The sequence below is a fragment of the Camelus ferus genome, chromosome 36 (assembly GCF_009834535.1).
Source record: "Camelus ferus isolate YT-003-E chromosome 36, BCGSAC_Cfer_1.0, whole genome shotgun sequence".
Lineage (NCBI taxonomy): Eukaryota > Metazoa > Chordata > Mammalia > Artiodactyla > Camelidae > Camelus > Camelus ferus.
In genome coordinates, this window is record NC_045731.1 from 6175383 (window position 1) to 6192825 (window position 17443).

Sequence of the window (17443 nt, forward strand, 5' to 3'; positions counted from 1 at the left end):
GCAGTGAATATTTCTCGAATCCGTTGTACATGTACCGTGATCAGAACACGGAATGTTACGGTGATGGTATCTTTGTAAATGAGATGTCTATTGGATCGAACTTGCAGCAAGAGAATTTTTCTGCGAACACTACCTGATTTTCGAAACTGACGTTAGGAAAAATCTGTGAAATGTAAGTAAATGTTTCTAGGTGTAAATATGCCTTGTATGGTGGTTGAAAATTCGGTAATCCACTTGCTCACAGTCATTAAATAATGTTTGTCGAAGCCGTGATGAATGTAATGTTTTCAGAACCAGGAATGTCTCATTGAGTGAAACTATGAAAATAACAATTCTACTGGATAGAACTCACTTGAATTGAATTTTCTGCGAAATTTTCATGACTTTTGAACCTGGATGTTAGGAAAAACCTGCGAAATCAGAATAAGTACTTCTAGGTGTAAATATTCCTCATATGGTGGATGAAAGTTCGGTAATCCACATGCTCACACTCATTAAAGAATGTTTGTCGAATTCATGATGAATGTAATGTGTTTGGAGTACACAATGTCATAGTGAAGGAAAGAATGTAAGATACTTGTCTATTGGGTAGAACCCGCTTGAAGAGAATTTTTCTGTGGAAATTGCATGATTATCGAATCTGAATTTTGGAAAAAGCTGCAAAATGAGAGTAAATATTTGTAGGTGTAAATATGCCTTTATGTTGGAAGAAAGTTCGGTAATCCACATTTTCACAACATACTAAAGAATCATTTTCTAATCCGTGATGCATGTACCATGTTCAGAACGTGGAATTTCACGGTGATTGAAACAATGTAAATTACTTCTCTATTGGGCAGAACTCGCTCCAAGAGAGTTTTTCTGTGAAAACTGCTTCATTTTTGAAACTGGCGCTTGGAAAACGCTGCAAAATCTGAGAAAATACTTCTAAGTATCAATATTCAATGTATTGTGATGAAAGTTCGGTAATCCACATGCTAACAAATCTGTAGTGAATCTCTGTCGAATCAATTATGCATGTAGCAATTTCGGAAAATGCAATTTCACGGCCAGGGAATTTATGTAAATTGCATTTCTCTTCGTTAGAAATCACTCCAAGAGATTTTTCCTGAGAAAACTGCCTGATTTTCGAAACTGGAGTTTGGAAAACCCTGCGAACTCAGATTGATAGATTCTCAGTGTAATCATGCCTTGTATGGTGGATGAAAGTTCGGTAATCCGCATGCTAACAACTCTATAGTTAATATATGTTGAATCGGAGATACATGAAGTGTGTTTGGAACACAGAATATCACGGTGAGTGAATCTATGTAAACTACATGTCTCTTGGGTAGAACCCGCTCCAAGAGTTTTTTCTGGGAAATCTCCCTCATTTTTGAAACTGGCGTTTGAAAATCTCTGCAAAATCAGAGAAAATGCTTCAAAGTGTCAATATGCCTTGTATTGTGATGGAAGTTCATAAAGCCACATGCAAACAAATCTGTGGTGAATATTTGTAGAAATTGTTATGCATGGAGTGTGATCGTATCACGAAAATTCCCGGCGAAGGGACCTATGTAAATTAAACATCTATTGGGTAGAACTCACTCCAAAAAATTTTTCGTGAGAAAACAGCCTGATTTTCGAAACTGGCATTAGGAAAAATCTGGAAATTCAGAGTCAATGTTTCTAGGGTTAAATATGCCATGTATGGTGGATGAAAGTTCTGTAATCTACATTTTCACAACTCATTGGAGAAAGTTTGTTGAAACCTTGAAGTGTGTGTGGAAATTGGAATGTCACAGTGAGGGAAACTATGTAAATTATATTTCTATTGGGAAGTTCTTGCTCCACGACAATTTTTTGCGAATCTCCCTCATTTTCGAAACTGGCATTAGGAAAATCTTTTGAAATATGGGAAAGTGCTTCAAAGTGTCAATATGGCATTTATGGTGGATGATTGTTCGGTAATCCTTATGCTACCAACCCTGTAGTGAATATTTGTCGAATCCGTGATGCATGTAGCTATTTCTGAACACGGAATTTCACGATGACGGGTTCTATGTAAATTGCATGTCAATTGGATAGAACTCGATCCAAGAGGATTTCTCTTTGAAAACTGCATGATATTTGAAACTGAGATTAGGAGAAATCTAATAAATCAGAATGAAACTTTCTATGTATAAATATACATAGTAAGGAGGATGAAAGTTCGGTAATACACATGTTCACAACTCATTAAAGAATGTTTGTCAAATCCGTGAAGAATGTAGCGTGTTGGGAAATTGGAATGTCACTGTGAGGGAACTATGTAAATTACATTTCTATTGGGAAGTACTTGCTCCACAAGAATATTTTGCGAATCAGACCTCATTTTCAAAACTGGCATTAGGAAAAATTTTGAAATATGGGAAAGTGTTTCAAAGTGCCAATATGGCATTTATGGTGGATGAATGTTCTTTAATCGTTATGCTACCAACTCTGTAGTGAATGTTTGTCGAATCCGTGATGCATGAAATGTGATCAGAACACGGAATGTCACGGTGAGTAAAACTAGGTAAATTACATATCTTTTGTGTATAACTCGCTCCAAGAGCATTTTTCTGCGAAATCTGCCTCATTTTCTAAACTGGCGTTAAAACTAAACTGTGAAATCTGAGAAAATTCTTCAAAGTGTAAGTAAGCCTTGTATGGTGGATGAAATTGCTGTAATCCACATGCTAACAACTATGTAGTGAATATTTGTCGAATCCGAGATGCATGTAGTGTGTTCAGAACACGGAATTTCATGGTGAGCGAATCCATGTAAATTACATGTCTATAGGTTAGAACCTGCTCCAAGAGGTTTTTGCCGTGAAATCTGCCTCATTTTCGAAACTGGCGTTTGGAAAGCTCTGTGAAATCAGAGAAAATGCTTCTAAGCAAGAATATGCCTTGTATTGTGATGAAAGTTCTCTCATCCTCATGCAAACAACTCTATAGTTTAGTTTTGTCGAAATCTTTTCTGCAGGTAGTGTGTTCGAAACATGTAATTTCACAGCGGGGGAATTTATGTAATTTACGTATCTATTGGGTAGAACACGCTCCAAAAGTTTTTTTCCTTTGAAAACTGCCTGATTTTCGAAACTGCTATTAGGAAAAAGCTGCGAACTCAGAGTTAATGTTTCTATGTGTCAATATGCCTTGCATGGTGGATGAAAGATCTGTAATACACATGTACGTAACTCATTAAAAATGTTTCTCAAATCCTTGATGTATGTAGCCTGTTTGGGACACGGTCTTTCTCGGTGAGGGAAGCTATGTAAATTACATATCTATTGGTTAGAACCCTCTCCAGGAGAGTTTTACTGAAAAATCTGCCTCAGTTTCGAAACTGGTGTTATGAAAACGCTGTGAAATCAGAGTAAATGCTTTAAGGTGACAATATGTCTTCAATGCTTTATTAAAGATCGGTAATTCACATGCTAACAACTCAGCAGTGAATATTTGTTGAATCTTTGGTGCATGAACCTTTTGTTAGTCACACGGAATGTTACGGTGATGGAATCTATGAAAATGAGATGTCTATCGGATGGAACATGCAACAAGAGGATTTTTCTGGGAAAACTGCCTGATTTTCGAAACTGACGTTAGGAAAATTCTGCGAAATGTGAGTAAATGTTTCTAGGTGAAAACATGTCTTGTAAGGTGGAGGAAAATTTGATAATCCACATGCTCACACTCATTAAAGATTGATTGTCGAAACCTTGATGCATGTAACATGTTCAGAACACGGAATGTCACTGTGATTGAATTACTTAAATTACATATCTTTTGGGTAGAACTCGCACCAGGAACATTTTTCTGTGAAATCAGCCTCATTTTCCAAACTGGCGTTAGGAAAAACCAGAGAAATCTGAGAAAATGCTTCTAAGTGTGAATATGCCTTGAATGGGGAGTTTAATTCCGGTAATCCACGTAACCAACTATGAAGGGAATAGTTTTCGAATCCGTGACTTATTTAGCGTGTTTGGAACACAGAAATTCACGGTAATGAAACTATTTAAATTAAAATTCTATTGGGTAGAACTAGCTTGAATAGAATTTTTCTGTGCAAATTGCATGATTTTCGAATTTGAAATTTGGATAAAACTGCGAAATGAGAGTAAATACTTGTAGGTGTAAATATGCCTTGTATGGTGGATGTAAGATTGGTAATCCAAATGCTAACATCTCTGCAGTGAATATTTGTCGAATCCGAGATACATGAAACGTGTTCAGAACACAAAATATCATGATGAGCACATCTATGTAAATTACCTTTCTATTGGGTAGAACTCGCTCCAAGAGCATTTTTCTGCAAAATCTGCCTCATTTTCAAATCTGACGTTAGGAAAAATCTTCAAAATATGAGAAAATGCTTCTGAGTGTCAATATGACTTGATTGGTGGATAAAGTCCGGTATCCACATGTTAACAAGAGTGTAGTAAATATTTTTCAAACCGTGATTCATGTAGCACGTTCGGAAAACAGAATTTCACGGTAATGAAACTATGTAAATTAGAATTCTATTGGGTAGAACTAGCTAGAATAGAATGTTTAAGCGAAAATTGCATGATTCTCGAATGGGATATTTGGATAAAGCTGTGAAATGAGAGAAAATATTTGTATGTGTAAAGATGCCTTATGTTGGAAGAAAGATCGGTAATCCACATTTTCACAACATATTAAACAATCTTTTTCTAATCCGTGATGCATGTACCATGTTCGGAACGTGGAATTTCACGGTGATTGAAACAATGTAAACTACTTGTCTATTCGGTAGAACTCACTTCAAGAGAATTTTCTGTGAAAAATGCTTCATTTTTGAAACTGGCGCTTGGAAAACGCTGCAAAAATCTGAGAAAATACTTCTAAGTATCAATATTCAATGTTTTGTGATGAAAGTTCGGTAATCCACATGCTAACAAATCTGTAGTGAATATTTGTCGAATCCGTTATGCATGTAGAATGTTCGAAACACGGAATGTCACGGCGAGGAAATTTATGTAAATTATCTTTCCATAGGTTAGAAATCGCTCCAAGAGGTTTTTCCTGAGATAACAGCCTGATTTTAAAACTGGCTTTAGGAATAAGCTGTCGAACTCAGATTAATCATTGTAGGTGTAAATATGCCTTGTATGGTGGATGAAAGTGCGGCAATCCGCATACTAACAACTCTGTAGAGAATATTTTCGAATCCGAGATACATGAAGAGTGTTCGGAACACAGAATATCACAGTGAGCGAACTAGTTAATATACATGTCTCTTGGTTAGAACTCAATCCAAGAGGTTTTTCTGGGAAATCTCCCTCATTTTTGAAACTGGCGTTTGAAAATCTCTGCAAAATCAGAGAAAATGCTTCAAAGTGTCAATATGCCTTGTATTGTGATGGAAGTTCATAAAGCCACATGCAAACAAATCTGTGGTGAATATTGTAGAAATTGTTATGCATGGAGTGTGATCGTATCACGAAAATTCCGGCGAAGGGACTATGTAAATTAAACATCTATTGGGTAGAACTCACTCCAAAAATTTTTCGTGAGAAAACAGCCTGATTTTCGAAACTGGCATTAGGAATAATCTGGAAATTCAAAGTTAATGTTTCTAGGTATAAATATGCCATGAATGGTGGATGAAAGTTCTGTAATCTACATTTTCACAACTCATTGGAGAAAGTTTGTTGAAACCTTGAAGTGTGTGTGGAAATTGGAATGTCACAGTGAGGGAAACTATGTAAATTATATTTCTATTGGGAAGTTCTTGCTCCACGACAATTTTTTGCGAATCTCCCTCATTTTCGAAACTGGCATTAGGAAAATCTTTTGAAATATGGGAAAGTGCTTCAAAGTGTCAATATGGCATTTATGGTGGATGAATGTTCGCTAATCCTTATGCTACAAACCCTGTAGTGAATATTTGTCGAATCTGATGCATGTAGCTATTTCTGAACACGGAATTTCACGATGACGGGTTCTATGTAAATTGCATGTCAATTGGATAGAACTCGATCCAAGAGGATTTCTCTTTGAAAACTGCATGATATTTGAAACTGAGATTAGGAGAAATCTAATAAATCAGAATGAAACTTTCTATGTATAAATATACATAGTAAGGAGGATGAAAGTTCGGTAATACACATGTTCACAACTCATTAAAGAATGTTTGTCAAATCCGTGAAGAATGTAGCGTGTTGGGAAATTGGAATGTCACTGTGAGGGAACTATGTAAATTACATTTCTATTGGGAAGTACTTGCTCCACAAGAATATTTTGCGAATCAGACCTCATTTTCAAAACTGGCATTAGGAAAAATTTTGAAATATGGGAAAGTGTTTCAAAGTGCCAATATGGCATTTATGGTGGATGAATGTTCTTTAATCGTTATGCTACCAACTCTGTAGTGAATGTTTGTCGAATCCGTGATGCATGAAATGTGATCAGAACACGGAATGTCACGGTGAGTAAAACTAGGTAAATTACATATCTTTTGTGTATAACTCGCTCCAAGAGCATTTTTCTGCGAAATCTGCCTCATTTTCTAAACTGGCGTTAAAACTAAACTCTGTGAAATCTGAGAAAATTCTTCAAAGTGTAAGTAAGCCTTGTATGGTGGATGAAATTGCTGTAATCCACATGCTAACAACTATGTAGTGAATATTTGTCGAATCCGAGATGCATGTAGTGTGTTCAGAACACGGAATTTCATGGTGAGCGAATCCATGTAAATTACATGTCTATAGGTTAGAACCTGCTCCAAGAGGTTTTTGCCGTGAAATCTGCATCTGCCTCATTTTCGAAACTGGCGTTTGGAAAGCTCTGTGAAATCAGAGAAAATGCTTCTAAGCATCAATATGCCTTGTATTGTGATGAAAGTCCTGTCATCCTCATGCAAACAACTCTATAGTTTATTTTTGTCGAATCTTTTCTGCATGTAATGTGTTCGAATCATGTAATTTCACAGCGGGGGAATCTATGTAATTTACGTACCTATTGGGTAGAACACGCTCCAAACAGTTTTTTCCTTTGAAAACTGCCTGATTTTCGAAACTGCTATTAGGAAGAAGCTGCGAAATCAGAGTTAATGTTTCTATGTGTCAATATGCCTTGTATGGTGGATGAAAGATCTGTAATACACATGTACATAAATCATTAAAAATGTTTCTCAAATCCTTGATGTATGTAGCCTGTTCGGAACACGGTCTTTCTCGGTGAGGGAAGCTATGTAAATTACATATCTATTGGTTAGAACCCTCTCCAGGAGAGTTTTACTGAAAAATCTGCCTCAGTTTCGAAACTGGTGTTATGAAAACGCTGTGAAATCAGAGTAAATGCTTTAAGGTGACAATATGTCTTCAATGGTTTATTAAAGATCGGTAATTCACATGCTAACAACTCAGCAGTGAATATTTGTTGAATCCTTGGTGCATGAACAGTTTTTTAGTAACACGGAAAGTTACGGTGATGGAATCTATGAAAATGAGATGTCTATTGGATGGAACATGCAACAAGAGGATTTTTCTGGGAAAACTGCCTGATTTTCGAAACTGACGTTAGGAAAATTCTGCGAAATGTGAGTAAATGTTTCTAGGTGAAAACATGTCTTGTAAGGTGGGATGAAAATTTGATAATCCACATGCTCACACTCATTAAAGAATGATTGTCGAATCTTTGATGCATGTAAAATTTTCATAACACGGAATGTCACTGTGATTGAACTACTTAAATTACATATCTTTTGGGTAGAACTCGCACAGGAACATTTTTCTGTGAAATCAGCCTCATTTTCCAAACTGGCGTTAGGAAAAACCAGAGAAATCTGAGAAAATGCTTCTAAGTGTGAATATGCCTTGAATCGGGGAATTTTAAGTCCGGTAATCCACGTAACCAACTATGAAGGGAATACTTTTCGAATCCGTGACTTATTTAGCGTGTTTGGAACACATGAAATTCACGGTAATGAAACTATGTAAATTAAAATTCTATTGGGTAGAACTAGCTTGAATAGAATTTTTCTGAGCAAATTGCATGATTTTCGAATTTGAAGTTTGGATAAAACTTGCGAAATGAGAGTAAATACTTGTAGGTGTAATATGCCTTGTATGGTGGATGTAAGATTGGTAATCCAAATGCTAACATCTCTGCAGTGAATATTTGTCGAATCCGAGATACATGAAATGTGTTCAGAACACAAAATGTCATGATGAGCACATCTATGTAAATTACCTGTCTATTGGGTAGAACTCGCTCCAAGAGAATTTTTCTGCAAAATCTGCCTCATTTTCAAATCTGGCGTTAGGAAAAATCTTCAAAATATGAGAAAATGCTTCTAAGTGTCAATATGACTTGATTGGTGGATGAAAGTCCGGTAATCCACTTGTTAACAAGAGTGTAGTAAATATTTTTCAAACCGTGATTCATGTAGCACGTTCGGAAAAACAGAATTTCACGGTAATGAAACTATGTAAATTAGAATTCTATTGGGTAGAACTAGCTAGAATAGAATGTTTAGGCGAAAATTGCATGATTCTCGAATGGGATATTTGGATAAAGCTGTGAAATGAGAGAAATATTTGTATGTGTAAAGATGCCTTTATGTTGGAAGAAAGTCGGTAATCCACATTTTCACAACATATTAAACAATCTTTTTCTAATCCGTGATGCATGTACCATGTTCGGAACGTGGAATTTCACGATGATTGAAACAATGTAAACTACCTGTCTATTCGGTAGAACTCACTTCAAGAGAATTTTTCTGTGAAAACTGCTTCATTTTTGAAACTGGCGCTTGGAAAACTGCTGCAAAATCTGAGAAAATACTTCTAAGTATCAATATTCAATGTTTGTGATGAAAGTTCGGTAATCCACATGCTAACAAATCTGTAGTGAATATTTTGTCGAATCCGTTATGCATGTAGAACTGTTTGGAACACGGAATGTCACGGCGAGGAAATTTATGTAAATTATCATTTCCCTAGGTTAGAAATCGCTCAAGAGTTTTTTCCTGAGATAACAGCCTGATTTTTGAAACTGGCGTTAGGAATAAGCTGCGAACTCAGATTAATCAATTGTAGGTGTAAATATGCCTTGTATGGTGGATGAAGTTCGGCAATCCGCATACTAACAACTCTGTAGAGAATATTTGTCGAATCCGAGATACATGAAGAGTGTTCAGGAACATAGAATATCACGGTGAGCGTATCTAGGTAAAATACATGTCTCTTGGGTAGAACTCACTCCAAGAGTTTTTTTCTGCGAAATCTGCCTCATTTTCGAAACTGGCATTGGAAATTTCCTTCAAAATCAGAGAAAATGCTTCAAAGCTGTCAATATGCCTCGTATTATGTATGGAAGTTCATAAAGCCACATGCAAACAAAACCTGATGTGAATAATTGTAGAAAGCCTATGCATGTAGCGTGATCGTATGACGGAAATTTCCGGAGATGGAATCTATGTAAATTTCATGTCTATTGGGTAGAACATCGCTCCAAAAATTTTTCCGGAGAAACGGCCTGATTTTCGAAACTGGCATTAGGAAAAGGCTGCAAATTCAGAGTTAATTGTTTCTAGGTTTTAATATGCCTTGTATGGTGGATGAAAGTTCTGTAATACACATGTACATAACTCATTAAAAATGTTTGTCAAATCCGTGAAGTATGTAGCGTGTTCGGAAATTGGAATGTCACTGTGAGGGAAACTATGTAAATTACATTTCTATGGGAAGTACTTGCTCCACTAGAATTTTTTGTGAATCTGCCTAATTTTCAAAACTGGAATTAGGAAAATCTTTGAAATATGGGAAAGTGCTTCAAAGTGTCAATATGGCATTTAGTGGTGAATGAATGTTCGGTAAACCTTTTGCTACCAACTCTGTAGTGAATAATTTTTTCGAATCTGTGATGCATGTAGCTATTTTCGATCACGGAATTTCACGATGACGTGTTCTATGTAAATTGCATTTCTATTGGATAGAACTCGCCTCAAGAGAATTTCTCTGTGAACTCTGCATGATTTTAGAAATTGAGATTAGGAGAAATCTACTAAATCAGAATAAAAACTTTCTATGTATAATATACATTGTAAGGAAGATGAAAGATCGATAATACAAATGTTCACAACTCATTAAAGATTGTTTGTCAAATCATGATGCATGTAATGTTGTTCAGAACATGGAATGTCACGGTGATTAAAACTCAGTAAATTACATATCTTTTGTGTATAAATCGCTCCAAGAGCATTTTTCTGCGAAATCTGCCTCATTTTTAAAACTGGCGTTAAAACAACATGTGAAACTGAGAAAATACTTCAAAGTGTCAGTAGTCTAGTATGGTGAATGAAAGTGCTGTAATCCACATGCTAACAACTCTGTAGTGAATATTTGTCGAATCAGTGAATGTATGTAGCTTATACAAAACACGGAATTCATGGTGATCTAATATGCAAATTAGCATGTCACTCGTTATATCCTGCTTCAGGAGCATTTTACTGATAAATCTGCCTCAGTTTCGAAACGCGTTATGAAAACGCTGTGAAATCTTAGTAAACGCATTTAGGTGTCTATATGTCTTCAATGTTTATTTAAGTTTGGTAATCACATGCTAACAATCAGCAGTGAATATTCTCGAATCCGTTGTACATGTACCGTGATCAGAACACGGAATGTTACGGTGATGGTATCTTTGTAAATGAGATGTCTATTGGATCGACATGCAGCAAGAGAATTTTTTCTGGCGAACACTACCTGATTTTCGAAACTGACGTTAGGAAAAATCTGTGAAATGTAAGTAAATGTTTCTAGGTGTAAATATGCCTTGTATGGGTGGTTGAAAATTCGGTAATCCACTTGCTCACAGTCATTAAATAATGTTTGTCGAAGCCAGTGATGAATGTAATGTTTTCAGAACCAGGAATGTCTCATTGAGTGAAACTATGAAAATAACAATTCTACTGGATAGAACTCACTTGAATTGAATTTTCTGCGAAATTTTCATGACTTTTGAACTGGATGTTAGGAAAAACCTGCGAAATCAGAATAAGTACTTCTAGGTGTATAATATTCCTCATATGGTGGATGAAAGTTCGGTAATCCACATGCTCACACTCATTAAAGAATGTTTGTCGAATTCATGATGAATGTAATGTGTTTGGAGTACACATGTCATAGTGAAGGAAACAATGTAAGATACTTGTCTATTGGGTAGAACCCGCTTGAAGAGAATTTTTCTGTGGAAATTGCATGATTATCGAATCTGAATTTTGGAAAAAGCTGCAAATGAGAGTAAATATTTGTAGGTGTAAATATGCCTTTATGTTGGAAGAAAGTTCGTAATCCACATTTTCACAACATACTAAAGAATCATTTTCTAATCCGTGATGCATGTACCATGTTCAGAACGTGGAATTTCACGGTGATTGAAACAATGTAAATTACTTCTCTATTGGGCAGAACTCGCTCCAAGAGAGTTTTTCTGTGAAAACTGCTTCATTTTTGAAACTGGCGCTTGGAAAACGCTGCAAAAATCTGAGAAAATACTTCTAAGTATCAATATTCAATGTATTGTGATGAAAGTTCGGTAATCCACATGCTAACAAATCTGTAGTGAATCTCTGTCGAATCAATTATGCATGTAGCAATTTCGGAAAATGCAATTTCACGGCCAGGGAATTTATGTAAATTGCATTTCTCTTCGTTAGAAATCACTCCAAGAGATTTTTCCTGAGAAAAACTGCCTGATTTTCGAAACTGGAGTTTGGAAAACCCTGCGAACTCAGATTGATAGATTCTCAGTGTAATCATGCCTTGTATGGTGGATGAAAGTTCGGTAATCCGCATGCTAACAACTCTATAGTTAATATATGTTGAATCGGAGATACATGAAGTGTGTTTGGAACACAGAATATCACGGTGAGTGAATCTATGTAAACTACATGTCTCTTGGGTAGAACCCGCTCCAAGAGTTTTTTCTGGGAAATCTCCCTCATTTTTGAAACTGGCGTTTGAAAATCTCTGCAAAATCAGAGAAAATGCTTCAAAGTGTCAATATGCCTTGTATTGTGATGGAAGTTCATAAAGCCACATGCAAACAAATCTGTGGTGAATATTTGTAGAAATTGTTATGCATGGAGTGTGATCGTATCACGAAAATTCCCGGCGAAGGGACCTATGTAAATTAAACATCTATTCGGTAGAACTCACTCCAAAAATTTTTCGTGAGAAACAGCCTGATTTTCGAAACTGGCATTAGGAATAATCTGGAAATTCAAAGTTAATCTTTCTAGGGTTAAATATGCCATGTATGGTGGATGAAAGTTCTGTAATCTACATTTTCACAACTCATTGGAGAAAGTTTGTTGAAACCTTGAAGTGTGTGTGGAAATTGGAATGTCACAGTGAGGGAAACTATGTAAATTATATTTCTATTGGGAAGTTCTTGCTCCACGACACTTTTTTTGCGAATCTCCCTCATTTTTCGAAACTGGCATTAGGAAAATCTTTTTGAAATATGGGAAAGTGCTTCAAAGTGTCAATATGGCATTTATGGTGGTGATTGTTCGGTAATCCTTATGCTACCAACCCTGTAGTGAATATTGTCGAATCCGTGATGCATGTAGCTATTTCTGAACACGGAATTTCACGATGACGGGTTCTATGTAAATTGCATGTCAATTGGATAGAACTCAGATCCAAGAGGATTTCTCTTTGAAAACTGCATGATATTTGAAACTGAGATTAGGAGAAATCTAATAAATCAGAATGAAACTTCTATGTATAAATATACATAGTAAGGAGGATGAAAGTTCGGTAATACACATGTTCACAAACTCATTAAAGAATGTTGTCCAAATCCGTGAAGAATGTAGCGTGTTGGGAAATTGGAATGTCACTGTGAGGGAACTATGTAAATTACATTTCATTGGGAAGTACTTGCTCCACAAGAATATTTTGCGAATCAGACCTCATTTTCAAAACTGGCATTAGGAAAAATTTTGAAATATGGGAAGTGTTTCAAAGTGCCAATATGGCATTTATGGTGGATGAATGTTCTTTAAATCGTTATGCTACCAAGCTCTGTAGTGAATGTTTGTCGAATCCGTGATGCATGAAATGTGATCAGAACACGGAATGTCACGGTGAGTAAAACTAGGTAAATTACATATCTTTTGTGTATAACTCGCTCCAAGAGCATTTTTCTGCGAAATCTGCCTCATTTTCTAAACTGGCGTTAAACTAAACTGTGAAATCTGAGAAATTCTTCAAAGTGTAAGTAAGCCTTGTATGGTGGATGAAATTGCTGTAATCCACATGCTAACAACTATGTAGTGAATATTTTGTCGAATCCGAGATGCATGTAGTGTGTTCAGAACACGGAATTTCATGGTGAGCGAATCCATGTAAATTACATGTCTATAGGTTAGAACCTGCTCCAAGAGGTTTTTGCCGTGAAATCTGCCTCATTTCGAAACTGGCGTTTGGAAAGCTCTGTGAAATCAGAGAAAATGCTTCTAAAGCAAGAATATGCCTTGTATTGTGATGAAAGTTCTCTCATCCTCATGCAAACAACTCTATAGTTTTAGTTTTGTCGAATCTTTTCTGCAGGTAGTGTGTTCGAAACATGTAATTTCACAGCGGGGGAATTATGTAATTTACTTATCTATTGGGTAGAACACGCTCCAAAAGTTTTTTTCCTTTGAAAACTGCCTGATTTTCGAAACTGCTATTAGGAAAAAGCTGCGAACGTCAGAGTTAATGTTTCTAGGTGTCAATATGCCTTGCATGGTGGATGAAAGATCTGTAATACACATGTACGTAACTCATTAAAAATGTTTCTCAAATCCTTGATGTATGTAGCCTGTTTGGGACACGGTCTTTCCTCGGTGAGGGAAGCTATGTAAATTACATATCTATTGGTTAGAACCCTCTCCAGGAGAGTTTTACTGAAAAATCTGCCTCAGTTTCGAAACTGGTGTTATGAAAACGCTGTGAATCAGAGTAAATGCTTTAAGGTGACAATATGTCTTCAATGCTTATTAAAGATCGGTAATTCACATGCTAACAACTCAGCAGTGAATATTTGTTGAATCTTTGGTGCATGAACCTTTTGTTAGTCACACGGAATGTTACGGTGATGGAATCTATGAAAATGAGATGTCTATCGGATGGAACATGCAACAAGAGGATTTTTCTGGGAAAACTGCCTGATTTTCGAAACTGACGTTAGGAAATTCTGCGAAATGTGAGTAAATGTTTCTAGGTGAAAACATGTCTTGTAAGGTGGAGGAAAATTTGATAATCCACATGCTCACACTCATTAAAGAATGATGTCGAAACCTTGATGCATGTAACATGTTCAGAACACGGAATGTCACTGTGATTGAACTACTTAAATTACATATCTTTGGGTAGAACTCGCATCCAGGAAACATTTTCTGTGAAATCAGCCTCATTTTCCAAACTGGCGTTAGGAAAACCAGAGAATCTGAGAAAATGCTTCTAAGTGTGAATATGCCTTGAATGGGGAGTTTAATTCCGGTAATCCACGTAACCAACTATGAAGGGAATACTTTTCGATCCGTGACTTATTTAGGCGTGTTTGGAACCATGAAATTCACGGTAATGAAACTATGTAAATTAAAATTCTATTGGGTAGAACTAGCTGAATAGAATTTTTCTGTGACAAATTGCATGATTTTCGAATTTGAAATTTGGATAAAACTGCGAAATGAGAGTAAATACTTGTAGGTGTAAATATGCCTTGTATGGTGGATGTAAGATTGGTATCAAAATGCTAACATCTCTGCAGTGAATATTTGTCGAATCCGAGATACATGAAACGTGTTTCAGAACACAAAATGTCATGATGAGCACATCTATGTAAATTACCCTTTCTATTGGGTAGAACTCGCTCCAAGAGCATTTTTTCTGCAAAATCTGCCTCCATTTTCAAATCTGGCGTTGGAAAATCCTCAAAATATGAGAAAATGCTTCTGAGTGTCCAGTATGACTTGATTGGTGGATGAAAGGTCCGGTAATCCACATGTTAACAAGAGTGTAGTAATATTTTTCAAACCGTGATCATGTAGCACGTTTCGGAAAACAGAATTCACGGTAAATGAAACTATGTAAATTAGAATTCTATTGGGTTAGACTAGCTAGAATAGAATGTTTAAGCGAAAATTGCATTGATTACGCAAATGGGATATTTGGATAAGCTGTGAAATGAGAGAAATATTTGTATGTGTAAAGATGCCTTTATGTTGGAAGAAAGATTCGTAATCCACATTTTCACAACATATTAAACAATCTTTTTCTAATCCGTGATGCATGTACCATGTTCGGAACGTGGCATTTCACGGTGATTGAAACAATGTAAACTACTTGTCTATTCGGTAGAACTCACTTCAAGAGAATTTTTCTGTGAAAACTGCTTCATTTTGAAACTGGCGCTATGAAAACGTTGCAAAATCTGAGAAAATACTTTCTAAGTATCAATATTCAATGTTTTGTGATGAAAGTTCGGTAATCCACATGCTAACAATCTGTAGTGAATATTTGTCGAATCCGTTATGCATGTAGAATTGTTCGGAACACGGAATGTCACGGCGAGGAAATTTATGTAAATTATCTTTCCATAGGTTAGAAATCGCTCCAAGAGTTTTTTCCTGAGATAACAGCCTGATTTTTAAAACTGGCTTTAGGAATAAGCTGCGAACTCAGATTAATCAATTGTAGGTGTAAATATGCCTTGTATGGTGGATGAAAGTTCGGCAATCCGCATACTAACAACTCTGTAGAGAATATTTGTCGAATCCGAGATACATGAAGAGTGTTCGGAACACAGAATATCACAGTGAGCGAACTAGTTAATATACATGTCTCTTGGTTAGAACTCAATCCAAGAGGTTTTTTCTGCGAAATCTGCCTCATTTTCGAAACTGGCATTTGGAAATTTCTTCAAAATCAGAGAAAATACTTCAAGCTGTCAATATGCCTCGTATTATGTTGGAAGTTCATAAAGCCACATGCAAACAAACCTGATGTGAATAATTGTAGAAAGCCTATGCATGTAGCGTGATTGTATGACGGAAATTTCCGGAGATGGAATCTATGTAAATTTCATGTCTATTGGGTAGAACACGCTCCAAAATTTTTTCCGGAGGAAACGGCCTGATTTTCGAAACTGGCATTAGGAAAAGGCTGCAAATTCAGAGTTATTGTTTCTAAGTTTTAATATGCCTTGTATGGTGGATGAAAGTTCTGTAATACACGTGTACATAACTCATAAAAATTTTTGTCAAATCCGTGAAGTATGTAGCGTGTTCGGAAATTGGAATGTCACTGTGAGGGAAACTATGTAAATTACATTTCTATGGGAAGTACTTGCTCCACTAGAATTTTTGTGAATCTGCCTAATTTTCAAAACTGGAATTAGGAAAATCTTTGAAATATGGGAAAGTGCTTCAAAGTGTCAATATGGCATTTGTGGTGAATGAATGTTCGGTAAACCTTTTGCTACCAACTCTGTAGTGAATATTTTTCGAATCTGTGATGCATGTAGCTATTTTCGATCACGGAATTTCACGATGACGTGTTCTATGTAAATTGCATTTCTATTGGATAGAACTCGCCTCAAGAGAATTTCTCTGTGAAATCTGCATGATTTTAGAAATTGAGATTAGGAGAAATCTACTAAATCAGAATAAAACTTTCTATGTATAAATATACATTGTAAGGAAGATGAAAGTCGATAATACAAATGTTCACAACTCATTAAAGATTGTTTGTCAAATCCATGATGCATGTAATGTGTTCAGAACATGGAATGTCACGGTGATTAAAACTCAGTAAATTACATATCTTTTGTGTATAAATCGCTCCAAGAGCATTTTTCTGCGAAATCTGCCTCATTTTTAAACTGGCGTTAAAACAAACATGTGAAAACTGAGAAAATACTTCAAAGTGTCAGTAGTCTAGTATGGTGAATGAAAGTGCTGTAATCCACATGCTAACAACTCTGTAGTGAATATTTGTCGAATCAGTGATGTATGTAGCTTATACAAAACACGGAAATTCATGGTGATCTAATCTATGCAAATTACATGTCTACTCGTTAGATCCTGCTTCAGGAGCATTTTACTGATAAATCTGCCTCAGTTTCGAAACGCGTTATGAAAACGCTGTGAAATCTTAGTAAACGCATTTAGGTGTCTATATGTCTTCAATGGTTTATTTAAGTTTGGTAATTCACATGCTAACAAATCAGCAGTGAATATTTCTCGAATCCGTTGTACATGTACCGTGATCAGAACACGGAATGTTACGGTGATGGTATCTTTGTAAATGAGATGTCTATTGGATCGAACTTGCAGCAAGAGAATTTTTCTGCGAACACTACCTGATTTTCGAAACTGACGTTAGGAAAATCTGTGAAATGTAAGTAAATGTTT

The 17443-nt window shown here is 36.0% G+C and overlaps 1 long non-coding RNA gene across 1 annotated transcript; it reads right to left on the reverse strand.

Annotated features, from left to right (window-relative positions):
- Positions 1-469: 469 nt before the first annotated feature.
- On the reverse strand, positions 470-6468 carry LOC116661674. Its single transcript, XR_004317603.1, has 3 exons — positions 6395-6468; positions 6147-6148; positions 470-490 (listed from the first exon to the last, which is right to left on the reverse strand). It is a non-coding gene; the product is annotated as an uncharacterized LOC116661674 (long non-coding RNA).
- Positions 6469-17443: the final 10975 nt, after the last annotated feature.